The sequence below is a fragment of the Camelus dromedarius genome, chromosome 25 (genome assembly GCF_036321535.1).
Source record: "Camelus dromedarius isolate mCamDro1 chromosome 25, mCamDro1.pat, whole genome shotgun sequence".
Taxonomy (NCBI): Eukaryota; Metazoa; Chordata; class Mammalia; order Artiodactyla; family Camelidae; genus Camelus; species Camelus dromedarius.
The window spans coordinates 27,064,217-27,080,301 of record NC_087460.1 but is presented as its reverse complement, the minus strand read 5'-3'; the positions used below and the strand labels follow the sequence as shown (position 1 = coordinate 27,080,301).

Below are 16,085 nucleotides of genomic sequence, written 5' to 3'. Positions count from 1 at the left end.
TAAGCAAAATCAGAAAGGACTGTAAGCCTAACTCATTAGAATAATAGGACAAATTATCCTGGAATTTGTTAGATCAAAGAATAGAGACATGGCTGATGATTAAAATATTACAGCAGAGGATTTCATTATGAATATGGTATTAGACTTGCAGCAAAAATACTCCTAGAATAAAATCTTAATGGCTTCCAAAATAATATTTTTTTCTCCTAACTTTCCACGTTTGCCCCTTTAGACCTCTTCTCACAGGCAGATTGTGTTTGCATGGAGTTTATGATTTGCTAATCATTCTTTTTTTTTTTTAATCAAGTTCTTGTCAGTCTTTAGAGAAAATGATTTAATTTGGTCATTTTCATGTTCAGATGTACCTGAAAAGGACTGGCTTACATTCAACTCATTTAAATAGAAATTGTGAAAACTCTGTGGAATAGGAGAACTGTTTTCCAAGCAAAATAATTTAGAACATACTTGTGATAACTGGCAGCTTATTTTTTCCATCTAAATTTGTAGACCTAAATCCGAGTATTAGGCAGACTTTCATTTATTTCACATCCAGCTATGCTTCAAGGACTTTGAATCAATTCTGCATAGTGTGGATCTGAAGGAAAACGTGATCCCTGAGATGCAAGACACAGCAATGACAGTCAATTTAGATTTATAAAGTGAGCAGAACAAGAAACATCACAAAATACTATCATGTAAAATTGATAATTTTTGCTAATTTTTCAAACACAGAAGTGTTACATACATTGATTTAAAGTGAAGACATACAAACAAATTAAAATATACCAGAAAGTTTTGATGTATGAGCTGGTGACTATGAGACTGACATTAATAATTTGCATATGGACAATTAAGAATTGACTGGTTGGTAAATTTTATAAAATACTGGAAAAATCACAGGATTTAGAGTCTGTATTTAGAGACCTGGATTTCAAATTCACTGTCATCACTTACTACCTATGCAACTTCAAGCATTTTGCATCAATTATCTCAACTATCAAAAACCACACCAAAAGTATACCTACCTCATGAAATAGTTGAATGGGTTAACTAACCTACAATGCATGGCAGCACATTATAATTCCTAAAGCTTGGTGTAGTTGTGTCTGGGCTTAAATGTGCTTTTCATGCTTCCTCTACGTTTACCACAATGACATGTCCCCACGTGCACAGGTTTATGTCTCTCTTACTATACAGAACTACAGAGGAAATTAATGTACTGTTTATTTATTATGTATATGTATATATATCTATACTTGTATCTTTAAATTCACCTTATTTTTAGCTGTTATAAATAAACATATATGCACACATGTGCACAGACAGACATGTATACACACACATGCATTCACACACACATATATAGTCATAATAAACTGAAGAGGTCAATTGTTATCCCTAACACAACCACTAATAAAATACCAAAAAAAAAAAAACCAGAAATGGAAATTTTAAAAGAACAAAAATGGCACATTGCAAAATAAAATTAAACACAAAAAGGGAGTAATAGAGAATTTGAGAATCAAAAAAGGTACAATATTTAGAAAACAATTAGAAAAATGACAGAAGTAAATCCTTTCATTTGTGTAATTACTTTAAATATAAATGGACTAACTGCTCTAATAAAAAAAACTTAGACAACATGGACACCCAAGACGGAGGTTATTCATGAACACGAGAAATGAACATCAGCCGAAGATACGTAAGATGGACAATGGGAGTTCAAGTCTTTCCTGGAGGAGGGTTGGCAGTTTTATATTGTATCTGAGACAATCTCCCTGCACTAGGTGGAGACACAAACTGTATTGCTGTCTTTTAATTGGGAAGCTTAACGTGGTCCACGGTGGCCGACAAGCAGTGGGTTGAGCTGTTCTTGTTCTACGTCAGGTTAGCTAAGCCGTAAGCAGCTTTCTTAGTGTTCCCTTCCCTTTGTGTGTCTCTAGGTTAGGGTTGTTCAGAAGAGAAGTTTACACCTGTTGGAGAGCAAACTGAAGGAGCAGTCCTTTGGCTGGGGGGCTGTGCTACAGCCGTGCACGTTGTCACTGACCTGCACCCTCACGCCGTCAGTGTGGAGAAGCTGCTCCTCCGGCGCCCGCTGGCCTCCGCAGGGGGTCCAGCCCTGGGCCAGGCAGGTGTGCAGCTCCATCCTGCTGCCACCGGTTTCTTCCACAGGGAGAGACACAGGCTCCAGGTCTTCCTGAAGGTGTTCAGATTTTATTCAATGGGTTAGATTTCTCCTGCTTAAAAGTTATTTTTTTATTGTGGTAAAAGAATAGGATTTGCCCCTAAGGAAGTGTACCATGTTAAACCTCTCTCCGGGTTTTGGGGACAGTAAATACATTCATACAGTGCAATCACGACCACCTGTGTCTCCATAACTCTCCCCGTCTTTACGTGTGAAACCCTATGCCCGTAAACAACAACCCCCCGTTCTCCCCCGGCTGCAGCCACTTCTGTGTTTTCTCTTTCTGGGAATGCGGCCACTCCTAATCGCTCACACAAGTGGAATCGCACACGATTCACCGTCTTGCCCCTGGCTCACGGTACGCGTTCCGATGTCCCCCAGGTGCCCCCGTGCTGTCACACACGTCACAATGTTCTTCTTTCTTCAGGGGCAGTACTGTTCCATTGTACGCTCAGCCCACATCGTGCTCATCTGTCCATCCACGGAAGGACGCTCGAGTTCCTGCCTCGTGGTAGGTATTGTCAACGGAGCTGCTGTGAAGTGGGTGTTCAAGTGTCTCTTTAAGACCTGTTGTATGTTCGCTCGGGGTTATTCTAAGCAGTGAGATTGCTGCAAGTGTGGTAGTTGTTTCTGAAATTTCTCTGAGGGGCTTCCAAAGTGTTTTGCACAATGGCAATGCCATTTTATGTCCTCACCAACAGAGCACAAGGGTTTCTTTTCCCCACATCCACGGACACCACACACGGACAGCAATCCAGGTATTCAAGGCTCAGACTGACAGACGTTCCCCTTGGAGGGCGGGAGGAGGGGGGACCTGGTGGGGGCCCAGGAGCGCAGTGGGGTGGCAGCCCACGATGTGTGTGTGTGTGTGTGTGTGTGTGTGTGTGTGTGTGTAAGATGTGGATGGGGGTGCGGGCAGGAGAGGTGAGACACGGACAGGAGTGTGTCGGAGGTCTTGCCCGGGGCAGGGCCCCGAGGGGTCAGGAGCAGCAGGAGGCTGACCTCAGGCTCACACCGGTGCTGACACAGGGGCTCAAGGGAAGGCGTCGGCCACTTCGCTTCCAGGGGCCCAGGAGGGGTTGTGCATGGGGGACGTGCTGTGGCCTGGTGTTGCCCCAGGGTCAGGACGGGGCCCTCAGGCCTGGTGGGGGCAGCTGTTCTGGGACTGGTGCTCCTCAAGGACCCGTGGGGCCAGCCCGGTATCGACCATCCTGGTGTCCCCATGGGAATGTCTGGCTGGAGGCAGATCTGTGGTCCAGGGGATGGAGGTGAGGGGCAGGGCCTGGGGCTGGGCAGGCTGCAGGGACCATTAGCAGGTTCAGCTTGTTGGTTAGGTGTTCCGTGTGAGGGAGATTGTGAGTGGGGGAGACCCCCAGGATGGTTTCTGGAGCCCCGATAGAGCCCTGGAGGCAGAGGGTGCCCAGTGTCCTCACGCCTGGCAGGGTCCCTGAGGACCAGCGATGCCCCTGGACACAGCTGCCTGCCCCATGGCCTCACCGTCTTTGGTGTAGAGCCCACTGCAGCGAGCTGTCCCTTTCCTGCATAAAATTCTCTGTCTTCCTCTGTCTCTCTGTCTGTCTGTCTGTCTGCCTGTCCCCCACAGGAAGCTGGAATGGCCCTTTCCAACAGCCCTAGGGTGCTGTGGCTTTACTGATAGACACTCAGTGCTGGTCCCAGCTCCCCTCCAGGAGCCTGTCCTTTCGGCCTCCCCTGGGGCCGTGGAGCCACAGACTCGGCACATTGGTTTCACCCCCTCTGCCCTGACACACTGAAAGGCTCACATAGACACTTGGACAATGTCCAGCCGCCCAGGGCCGTGTCCTGTGGGTGACTGAGATCTCCTGAAGCACTGGTGAGGATCGCCCAGCAGAGCCAGCCCCGACCAGGCGCTGGCCTCCATTTCCTGGAGCGTTTCCTGCGAAGGGCAGACAGCTGTGGCTCCTGTGTCTGCCCTCTGGGGAGTGCTGTGTCTCCTACAACCCGGGACCTGAGACTGTTCCTTTGAGATGGAACCACCAGGAGGGACTGGAGCTCAGGGTCTGGCCTCCCGGGAGGACCGAGTCCTGACTCCGTCCCTGCACCCTTGGCAGCCGGTGGGCACAGTGGCCTTCACGCTCCTCGACCTGGGACGTGCTGCTCCAGGACGGGAGGCAATAATTTCTGTGGTTCCAACTCGACTGTGCTGCGTGTTACAGCAGCCGTGCTGACCAGGCGTCCGACACCTGGGACTTGCTGCTGACTCTGCGCCCCCAGGGAACCCCAGGGATGGGTGTGGTCGGGGGAGAGCTGGGGCCTGGAACTGGGAGGGTGTGGAGGGCGGCCAGGCTGTGGAGTCACCAGGGGAGGGGCCGCAACATAGAGCGATTCCCAGAGAGCTATGGAATGGTAAAGGATGCTTTATTGTCTCCACAACCCAAAACATGACAAGCCAGAGTCTCCCAACAAAAAACCCAAACCAAAGATAAACAGCGCATAAAGTTCATGGGCTCCAGACATTTAGAAAGGATGCACAGCTTCCCAAGCCAGGCCTGGTGTGACCTCTGGCTGTAGCACGCCCCCCCTCCCCTGCCACCACCCGGCACTGGGGCCTGCCCCTCCCCATCCAGGGACAAGACAGGAGAGGCCCAGGGGTCTCGGGCCGGGACGCCAGGCTGTCGGCCTCCCTCCTCCCGGGGCTCGCCTCTCACCCCACCGCCCAGTGCAGGGGAGCTCCTGCTGAAGGTGTCTCAGGCCGCTGGCCACAGGACAGGCTGGCTGTGGCCACTGCCCTGTTTTGCCAGTGTCCCTATTTCTGTGTCCAGCGAGGCTGTGTCCTGCCCTTGGGGGACCCGGTCACCAGGCCCGTCTCTGGGAAGCTGGAGTGGGGAGACCTCACCCCCTTCCTGGCAGGCCTGGCTCCTGTAGGGGCCATGGGCCCTGGCCCTTCTCAGAGCTGAGTACTTGGCTGACCGTTGGTGGCACATCCAAAAGCCTCCCTGCTGTGAGACGTTGGCCAGGGCTGCATATGTTCCCACCAAGGATCTGACACAGGCGCCTCCCCTTGGGGACCCTGCTTGATGACCAACCTGATGGTGTCCACAGAGCAATCCCTGCCCACTGCCCCGGGATGCCAGCCTCCTGCTCATCCAAGGGAACCCCAGGGTGCCCCGGGCACTCCCGGTGAGGACAGGCAGACCCCTCGGCTCAGGTTGGTGGTAGCACCTGCTGTACACTTGGTCCCCTGAAGGTGGGCAGGGTGCAAGGTGTGGTCGGTGGTGGCCGTGAGGTCGGAGGATGGAGATGCGGGTGAGCACGGCCGAGAGATCAGAGCTGGCAGGGCAGCGGGCGAAGTAGTGGCTGAGCAGCTCGGAGTGATGAACGGGGTACATCTGGGGCCTGGGGTGGCTGTGGACACCCCCAGAGGGCACGCTAGGCCCCCTGCCCGATCACGTTTCTGTGGTCTGGGACGATCGTCCGCTTCAGCTCCACCACCGAGGAAAAGATCCACTTCACCTGCAGGGACGGCGGGTGTGGGCACAGCCGGGGCCCTCGTGCCAGCTGCCCGCAAGGACCTGGCCTCCCAGCCTGGGGACTGCCGGCCGCGAGTGTACTCGGGTGGGGTGGCGCGAGGACTCCATGGGCACAGCCAGGGACAGGGAGGTCCCGACAGGGACAGAGAGAGACAGTGAGATAACAGAATGAAATGGAGAGACAGAGGACAGTGGACAGAAAGGACAAGAGGGGAGAGTGAGGAGACAGTGACGGGACTGTGAGGGGACAGGAAGGGGACAGGGAGGGACATGGAGGGACAGGGAGTGGACAGGGAAGGGGGACTGTGCGGGCACTGTGTGGCGACAGCAGGGACAGCTGGCCTGGCCCGCCCACTTAAAGAGGGTCACTGTGGTGCTGTAGCACACGCTGAGCAGGAAGAGGGTGATGAAGATGGAGATGGTGGTCCACAGCCCATCCAGCTCCCCGCTCTGGGCCTCGGCACAGATCTCTTCCTCCAGGAGTGGCTCTGGATGGGGAGGGGGTGGTCAGCTCTGTGGCTGCCCGTCACGTGCCAGGGCAGGGTCAGTGGCACCTGGGGGTGGGTCTGTCTGTGACAGGGCGGGTGGGGCACTAGGATCCCCTTAGGGGGCTGGATCAATGGTTCCCTGAGGTCAATCCCTGGGCACCGACCTCGTGTCCCCCATTCCTCCAGCTTGGGCCTCAGTCTTGGCCGGACTCCTTGGGCCCAGATCTCGGCCTGGCCAGTGCGTGTCCCTCATCGTCTCCTCTGCGGTGCCTTTCATGGGGTCCTCTGGGGAGAGGGTGCCCTGACCCCTGCCTTCCCTCCCACCGGAGGCCAGGCCTAGACGGCAGGGGTCTGCAGAGCAGGTCTGTGGTGGGTCCTACTGCAGGGAAGGGCGGAGGCAAACTTGGGGTGTCCCTGTGTGCCTGAGGGGGTGGGGTGGGCGTGCTAGGGACCAGTGGTGTGTTGGGTCTCTGTCTGTTGAGGAGGGGGTGCAGGTGTCCTGGGGAGAGGAGGGGTGGGGGTCTGAGCTGGCCAGTGTGGTCAGAGTGTGGTCAGTGCTGCTGGGGCTTTCAGGAGTGGGGACCAAGCTGGTGTCCACAGAGGGTTCATGAGACCCGGCTCCAGGCTCTGGTCTGGCCCCGGGCGGATACCCCGTTGAGGACCCAGTGAGCAAGGCTGGCTTGTGTGCACTTGTGTGGTTGTGCCCTTGTGTGCAGTTGCACAGGCACATGTGTGTGCGTGAGTCTGCAGGTGGACGAGGGGTGTGCAGGCTGGTGTGCTCCATGAGAGGGCTTGTTTCCTGTGGGCCTGGGTGAGTGTCCCCTCGAGGTTACAGATCTGGCCCCGAGCACCTCGCCTGTGGGAAGGTGGGGCCTGATCTCCGTGTGTCCTGGGAGCAGGAGGCCTGTGCCCCCATCGCCGGCCAGGCGTGGCTCCCATGTTGACAGGGTGTCATCACGTGGACTATCAAGGCCCCAGGGACGGGAACTGCGGGGACAAGGACCTGCCACTGTCCCACAGTTGGGCTTGGACAGAGGTGGGAAGAACCGTGCACTCATTTCCGTGAGGGTCCCTGGGAGGCTCTACCAGTCCCCTCTACACGCTCCAGCCTGAGTAGGTGCTGGCTGGACCCTGGACCCTGGGGAGCGGCTGCCTCTGGCAGAGCCCCATCTCTGGCCTCGGGCTGCTGCCTGCCTCCATTGGCACCAAGTTTGTCCTCAGAGCCTGGCCTGCCCCCGCCTCCCGCAGGCCCGGCGGGCGCCGGAGCTCTGCACAGAAAGAACCATGACAGTGTTGCAGGGCCCCAGGGAGGTACTGGGTGTTTTATTTCATGCTGGCCAGGGAGGTATGTACACAGGGGTGGGGCTCAGGCGTCCACGTGGGACCCTGAGAGCCTCGGGGAGGGGGGTTCGCTTGGGTGCTGGGGTGAGGTTCATTTACCCGGAGACTGGGAGATGGATTTCTGGGTGGAGTGATCTGTGTAGAGCCTCGTGCATCACCACACAGGTGAAGACTTCTCCCCACTGCCACGTGTTCTTTCCCACCGAGAGCTTGCTGTAGAGGATGTAGGTCCCGGCGTTGTCCGGCTGGGGCAGCGTGGTGGCGTAGGCGCCCTCTGCCTCCGGCCTCCCGTTCCTCTGCCACTCAGCGTTGATGTCAGGTGGGTAGAAGCCTTTGATCAGGCAGGTTACGCTCACGGTGTCCTTGGCCAGGTCTTCCTGGTGTGGGGCCAGGGTGTACACCTGCGGCTCCTGGGCCTGCCCTGTGGGGACAGGTGTGTCTGCGAGCATGACGGTCACTCTGAGCAGCCCCAAAGGACCCTCCCGTGCCCGTTGTCCATCCCACCTTTGGCCTTGGAGATGGTCCTCTCGATGGGGGCCGGGAGAGCTTTGTTGTTGACCTTGCACTTGAACTCTTTCCCCGTCAGCCAGTCCTGGTGCTGGATGGGCAGGACGCTGACCACGCGGTACGTGCTGTTGAACTGTTCCTCCTTTGGCTTTGTCTCAGCCGTGTGTACCTCTGTGTCATCCACGGATCAGCTGAACTCGATCTCAGGGTCTTCCTTACCCACGTCCACCACAAGGCACGTGACCTCAGGTGTTCGGGTGCTGGAGAGGACGTCCTTGGGTTTCGGGGGGAAGATGAAGACCGTGGGCCCTCCAAGGAGCTCAGGGGCTGGAGGGGGAAACAAGATGTGGGTCAGCACTTGGACGGGCCTCCTGTAGGGCACACGTTTCCCTCATCAGGCAGGGCCTGGTGTCTGGTCACTTCCTTGCGATGGAGGGTGTAGCCTGGCTCCCTTACCTGGGCATTTGGGACACTGGGAGCTGGGGTCTTCGCTGTGGAGCACTGCAGAGAGAGCAGATGGGGGGTTCCTGTGGGCGGGAGATGGCCCTGGGTAGAGTTTAGGTCAGGGACAGATTGTGGAAGGTGCAGATCGGCACCAGTTCTGCAGGTTAGAGTTGTCCAGCCTGTGACCACCTTGAACCTGGTGGAAACACCCAGAGGACCCCTCACATAGCCTGGGAGGCCTTCAGGTGAGGAGACCGCATCCCCTCTGATACCCTGGGCCGAGGTCGCCATCCTGGCATGTGGTTCGAGCCGGGAGGAGGGCTGACCTCGGTCCTGTCTGGGAGTGGACGCCCTCCCTGAGGCCTGTCCTCTTGCCCACACGCTTGTCCGCCTTGGTGCTGCTGGCCGGGTGGGCTACGTTGCAGATGAAGGTCTTGCCGGCCGAGCTGCTGGCGGGCATGGTCGCCAAGCTGCTGAGGGAGTAGAGCACCGAGGACATGAGAATGGACGGGAAGGTGTGGATGCCGCTGGACGGGGCGCCCGAGTTCCAGGTCACCGTCACCGGCTCAGGGATTTAGCCCCAGACCAGGCAGCCGAAGGGCACCGTGGAGCCAGGTGTGTCCCCACATCCAGCAGTCGGAGGATAAACCGAAGTGGCCTTGCTGGAGCCTGCAAGAAAGCAGGCCGTGTGACCATCGGGGCTTCACCCCTGGGAGGGTCCGGGCAGGGTGTCACGTGCCCAGGTCTGGGCATCCCTGAGCCCAGCACCCATGTGCTTGCAGAATGTCTGCAAACCAGCTGGCCGGCAGGGCCCTCACCACCTTGGACCTCGTGCCTCTGCAGCTGTGGGTCAGAGCTGGGTGATCACCTGGGTGACAGCCCCCCAGGTCCCTAACGTCCTGCAAGTGCCTGGCCTGACTGAACCCTGTGTCTGAGTCCTGACCAGTGCTGCCTGCTCCCGGCTAGTGTCCACTGGTCCCCTGAGCTCTCCGTCCTGCTGCCCCAGCCCGGCCCTGCCCTGGGTGAGCGGGCCTGTCCTTGGTGTGGTGGGCCTCCACCACCCAGAAGCCTGCTCGTGGCCCCTTGCCTGGCCTGCTGTTTGCCCTCCGGGCCCGTGTCTTCTGGGTCAGCTCTGCAGCCAGAGCATCTGGGCCCTGGCCCCCCCAGACTCTGTCCCTGCAGGCCTCCTCCTTGGCCCCCCCTTTCATCCCTGTGGCCTCAGCCCAGCTGCGAGTCTGTGCCTTGGGGAGCTCCGATCCCTCTTCTGGACCTCCAGCTGCAGCCCCTCAGCTCACTTCCCCCTCCCACCAGGGCCTCTGACCCCACCCCAGCTCGTGGCTCTCAGGTCCCTGCTTTCCTTATGCCCTTGTCCTTCCTCAGTCCAGCTCATCCCTCAGCACAGTTTGGGGCCGCACACTGCCCCCACCTTCCTCGCCTGTTCGGTGCCAGCAGCCCGGGCACATCCCTGGCTGGGCCTGTCTCCTCTCACTGTGACCCATCTGCTCTGCTCCGGCTGGCAGCCCAGCTCAGGCCCTGAACGAGCCCCGCGCTTTCCTTCCCTCTGCGGGGTCCAGGGTCTGTTTCACCCCACCAGGCTATGGCACGTCCACCCCTCCTTTCCCAGCCCGCCACGGGCCCTTGAGCCCAAGGACTGGGGCCCATCGGGTCCCCTCAGGGGTGACCCCTCTCCTTCATTCCCACAGAAGTCCCTCTCTCCACCCCAGGACGCCATCCGGCCAGCCCCTCAGGGGCTCAAGGGTCCTGCTGTCCCAGGAGCCCTCAGCTTGGCCTGCTCAGCTACTCAGACCTTAGTTCAAACTCTCTGCCATGTCCCTGGGCTCCTACGGCAGCCCCCTGCTCACCTCCACAAGGTCTACGTGCTTTCTCTGAGTCCCTGTGGCAGCCCCCTGCCCTCCTTGTGCAGCCCCCTGCTCACCTACACCCTCCCTGACCCTTGTCCCTGGAGCTACAGGCCTTGAACAGCCCCAGCCCCTCTGGCCGGCCCCAGAGCCCTCAGCCTAGTTCAGATCCAGTCCGGGAATTTCTTTCCCAGGACTGGCTTTGCTCTTTGGATTTCCTGGGTCAGCTGCTTGCCCTCCCAGCCCCTTGTCCACCTGCATAAACTCTGCCTGCTTCCTGAAATCCTGTGTTAGCCCTGTGCCCTGCAGCCGCCACCCACCTGCACAAGCCCTACCTGCTTCCTGGAGATGCTGGAGCGGCCACCCTGCCCTCCCAGCCCCTGCTCACCCGCACATGCTCTAGTAGCTTTCTCCATGTTCCTGAGAAGCCCCCTGCCTTCCTGGTCTTCAGTCGCCTGCTCACCTGTGGCCTCCCTGAGCTTTGTCCCTGGGGTGCTGGCCCTTAGCAGCCCCTGCCTTCTGACCTGCCGCAGGTCACCCCCCTCGTTCTGCTCTGCTCCTGGGCCCTTCTCCCTGGAGCTGCTAGGTGCCCCTCCCTTTCTGGGCAGCTGTCCCCTGGCAGAGTCTCTGTCCCACCCTGGTCCCCTCCCAGCAGAGCTCCTGGCACTTGGGTACCTTAAGCCTCTTCTTTGCTCCCTGAGCCCCCAGAAGTCTCCCCTGTTCCTTAGTTCCCTCCAGGTGCTGGTCTGCATCTCTGCACCCACCTGCTCCCAGCCCTCAACTCCTAGTCCTGACCTTCTGCGCCCTGGCTCACATCGCCCCTCCTGTAGCCAGTGGAGCTGGTGTGCAGCCCCTGTACTGCCAGCTCCGAGCTCTCGGGAACCCAGGCCAGCCCTGTGTCTCTGGCACAACTAGCCCAGTGCAGCCCGGGGCAGGCTTCTGCCCACTGATCGGGACACGCTCCCTGAAGGCCTGGCAGCCCAGCTCAGCTCAGTTGGCCTCTGATGAACCAGCTCTGTTGGAGAGGGCGAGCCCCTGCCAGGGCTCCCTCATCCTTGTGCTGGGTGGGCAGCACGACCGCTGGGCAGCTTGCCTTCCCCCGTGCTGGCTCAGGTGCTCCTGGACCCTCTGTGGGGTCCTGTCCCTGAGGTGGGGTCTCCCCTACATTTCCCCCCTGCACTATGTCTGTCCCTGTCCCTCCTAGACTCTCTGTGGTGTCCCTGAGGAGGGGTCTCCCCTTCATTGCCACCCTGCACTCTGTCTATCCCTGTCCTCCAGGACCATCTGTGGGGTCCCGACCCTGAGGTGGTTCTCGACATCATTGCCCCCTGCACTCTGTCTGTCCCTGTCCTCCTGGAACCTCTGTGGGGTCCCGTCCCAGAGGTGGGGTCTCCCCTTCATTGCCTACCTGCACACTGTCTGTCCCTGTCCCTCCTGGACCCTCTGTGGGGACCCATCCCCGGGGTTGACGGTCTGCATTTCACTGGCCCCCTGCACTCTGTCTGTTCCTGTTCCTCCTGGACACTCTGTGGTGTCTCCCCTTCATTGCCCACCTGCACTCTGTCTGTCACTGTACTCATGGACCCTCTGTTCAGTCCCTGAGTTGGGGCCTCCACTTCATTGCCCCACTACACTCTGTCTGTCCCAATCCCTCCTTGACCCTCTGTGCAGTCCCTGAATTGGGGAATCCCCTTCATTGCCCCCCTGCACTAGATCTGTCCCTGACCCTCCTGGACACTCTGTGGGGTCCCATCCCTGAGGTGGGGTCTCACTTTCATTGCCCCACTGCACTCTGTCTCTCCCTGTCCTCCTGGAGCATCTGTGGGGTCCCTGAAGTGGGGTCTCCCCTTCATTGTCCCCCTGCACTCTGTCTGTCCCTGTCCTCCTGCCCCCTCTGTGGGTTCCCGACCATGAGGTGGGGTTATATTCCTGCCAATATAGGAAATATTTGTATAAAAAACAAAGGAGACTTTAAATTTTAGGAAGGGATATTGAGCTTAATTAAAGGCTAGCAAGCATATTATAGTTATTAATGGCCTTTTATTTGAGTAAAATGAACACAATTTAATACTTAGCATAATCTTGTCATAATACTTTTGTTCCTTTTATTATTGTAGTTCCATTTTGGATACTGTGTACCTGGGGACTTTTTTCAAAACGTCCTTGAAGGAATGAAAGAATTATTGATTCCTTGGGATGTGGGGTGACTGTTTTACCTTTAGTATCCCTGCCCTTATCTAAGATATAGCAAAGTTCCAGGTTTTTCATACCATTCTCCTGCCGTGAACTCCAGTACCCTAATTATTACCCCAAAACATGGTCTGATCTGTCCTCTGGTCACCAGTCAATCTGTCTCTGTCTCTGTCTCTCTCTCTAATGTTTCCCTTCTTTCAGTACATTTTTCACCTTCCCAATTTGTGCCCAAGGTAGAAAAATAACCTCTTTATAGAGCCAATTAAGCAACTATTAATACAAACCTCAAAAATTAGTCCAACAATAAATGAATAGAAGATCAATGATTGGATGTGAATATAATAGAAAATAGAATACATGAATGAAATGGGGCACATGTAGTCTTGAAAACATGCGACATTGTCCAGTACCCCAAATCATTTGACATTTATATGAGACTTTGTTTTCTTGAACACTTTGAGTACAAAGAACTTTGTGAAAAAACAGACACATAGACCGATGGAACAGAATCAAGTGCCCAGAAATAGACCCACACATATACAGTCAACTAATATTTGACGGGGGAGTCAAGAACAATCAATGGGGAAAAGATAATCTCTTCAAAAAATGGTGTTGGGAAAACTGAAACTCCACATGCAAAAGGATAAAATTGGACCTGTGTCTTACACCACTCAAAAAAATTAACACAAAATGGATTAAATAATTAAATGCAAGACCTGAAACTATAATAAACTCCTAGAAGAAAACATAGGGGAAAGCTCCTCAATATTGGTCTTGGCAATAATTTTTTGGATATAACAACAAAAGCAAGCATTATTCAGTGGAACTTCATCAAACTAAAAACGTGCACAGCAAAAGAAATGATCAACAGAGTGAAAGGCAACCTATGGAAGGGAGAAAATATTTGCAGATCATATATCTTATAAGGGTTAATACCTAAAATATATAAGGAACTCATACAATTCAATAGAAAAAAATAATAATCTGATTGAAAAATGGCTAGAGGACCTGCCTAGAAAGTTTTCCAAAGAAAACATGCAGATGGCCAACAGGTACTTGAAAAAGTGCTCATCATCACTAATCATCAGGGAAATGCAAATCAAAACCACAATGAGTTATCATCTCACATCTGTTAAAATAGCTATCACCAAAAAGAGACTATAAGTGCTGGTGAGGGTGTGGAGGGAAGGGAACCCTCATGGACTGCTGATAGGGATGTAAATTGGTGCAGCCACTGTGGAAAACAGTATGGAGTTTCCTTAAAAAACTTAAAAATAGAACTACTATATGATTCAGCAATCCCACTTCTGGGTATTTATCTGAAGGAAGGGAAATCTCTATCTAAAAGATATCTAGAAGAAATATCTATACTCCCATGTCCATTGCAGCATTGTTTATAGTCGCCAAAACATGGAAACAGCCTAAGTATCTGTCAACAGATGAAGGGATAAAGAGAATGTGTGTGTGTGTGTAAATATATATATATATATATATATATATATATATATATATATATATATGTATACATAGAGAGAGAGAGAGAGAGAAAGACAGGGGGAGAGGAAGTGCCATAACAAAGTAGGAAATCCTGCTTATGCCATTTGGGCAACAATATGGAAGAACTGGAGGGTGTTATGCTAAGTGAAATAAGCCAGAAAAGGAAAGACAAATACTGTATGGTATCACTTTTATGTGTAATCCTAAAAAGAGAGTCAATTTCATAGAAACAGAATATAATGGTGATTGCCAGGGGCTGGGAGGATGGGGAGATGGGTTGATGTAGGTCAAAGGGTACAAATTTTCCATTATAAGAAGGGTAAGTTCTGAGGATCTAATGTACAGTAATGTCTAGCTAATAATATGGTACTGTATGCTTGAAAGTTGCTGAGAGTAGTCTGAAGCATTCTCATCACAGACACACAAAGAGAACTATATGAGCTGTTGGATGTGTTAACTATCTTAATCTTAGTAATCATTCCACAATATATATGTATATATCATTTCCAACAACATGGATGGACCTAGAGAATATCAAACTAAGTGAAGTAAGTGAGACAGAGAAACACAAATACTCTGTGACATCACTTATATGTGGAATTAAAAAAAAAAACTAGTAAATGTTAGACACTATATATAAAAGTAGATTTTTTAAGAAGTTTCTTTTGTACAGCACAAGGAACTATGTTCAATATCTTGTAATAACCTTTAATGGAAAAAAATATGAAAACGAATGTATGTATGTATATGCATGACAGGGACATTGTGCTGCACACCAGAAATTGATGCATTCATTGTAACTGACTTGTACTTCAATTAAAAATTAATTAAATTAAAAAGAAAAAAATTCCACCAAAGGAAAACTGCCACCAAAGGAAAAAAAAACTAGTGAATGTAACAAAAAAGAAACAGACGCACAGATATAGACAACAAAGTAGTGATTGCTGATGGGGAGAGGGAAGGGTTGAGTGGCAAATTAGGGGTTTGGAATTAAGAGATACAAACTACTATGTATAAAATAGAGAAGCTGCAAGGATATATTATACAACACAGGGAATTACAGCCATTATCTTGTAATAACATTTAATGGAGTGTAATCTGTAAACATACTGAATCCCTATGTTGCACACCTGAAAATAATACAATATTGTAGATCAGTTATACTTAAATTTAAGAAAATGAATGAAAGGGCTAGCACACCAGGGAAAGTTGAAAATAAAGGAAAAGAGGAGATAGTCAATGTAGTAAAGTGTCTGATAAAGTGGAAAGAGGGCTAATTCGTCCATAGCGTCACTGGGCAACAAGTGGGATTCTAGGATGCTGGTGCAGGAGTCACACACAGCCCCTGGCACTTGGATGGCCTCTTCCCTGGATTCTGTGGGAATGCAGTTTCCTTTACATGGATCTTGTCACAGCCATTGGGCTTAAGGAGCCGGAGGGCGCCGTGTTGGCTCTCTACTCTCCGTGGCGATGACACACTTCAGAACAGAACTGGCTTGGATTCCCAAGCCCATGTTCTTCCCCATGTTATGCTGTTTCTGTTGAACAGCAGTGTTATTTTTAAAATTATCTTCATTATTTTTTAATTGCTGATTAACAATTTTCTCTGTACTTTGTACGTTCTGTCTGACAGTTTGATTTGGAGCTGGTTTCTGCATTATGAAATCAGTCCTGAGGCCTGATTCCTTCTGGCCCACGTGTCTGAAGCAGCCCTCCTTTCCCTCTGTGCTACCCATGTCCCTCTCATCACTCAGCTCTATTGTCTTTTAACACTTAGTACAATTTGAAATTACCTTGTTAAGTTTTTTACTTGTTTATGATCTGACTCCCCCAGTACACTTTGTGCCCCATGAAGGTGTGAAATTTCTCTGTTCCATTCCTACACCTATATACAAAGTTCCCAGAACAGTGTCTGGCACACAGAAACCTTGAATAACGCCACACCGGGAGTCTGTAAGAATTTAATACTTGTCCTTTCCCAAGGAATAGAATGTGCTATAAGTAACTCTATAAAAGGAGTTTTTGTAATAGGGTGGTGTGTGTTTCTTTATCCTTTTGAAAT

The 16,085-nt window shown here is 52.7% G+C and overlaps 1 pseudogene; it reads right to left on the bottom strand.

The window, feature by feature from the left end:
* Positions 1-5,593: 5,593 nt before the first annotated feature.
* LOC135319277 (immunoglobulin heavy constant gamma 1-like) lies at positions 5,594-15,549 on the bottom strand (annotated as a pseudogene).
* Between the last annotated feature and the right edge of the window lie 536 nt (positions 15,550-16,085).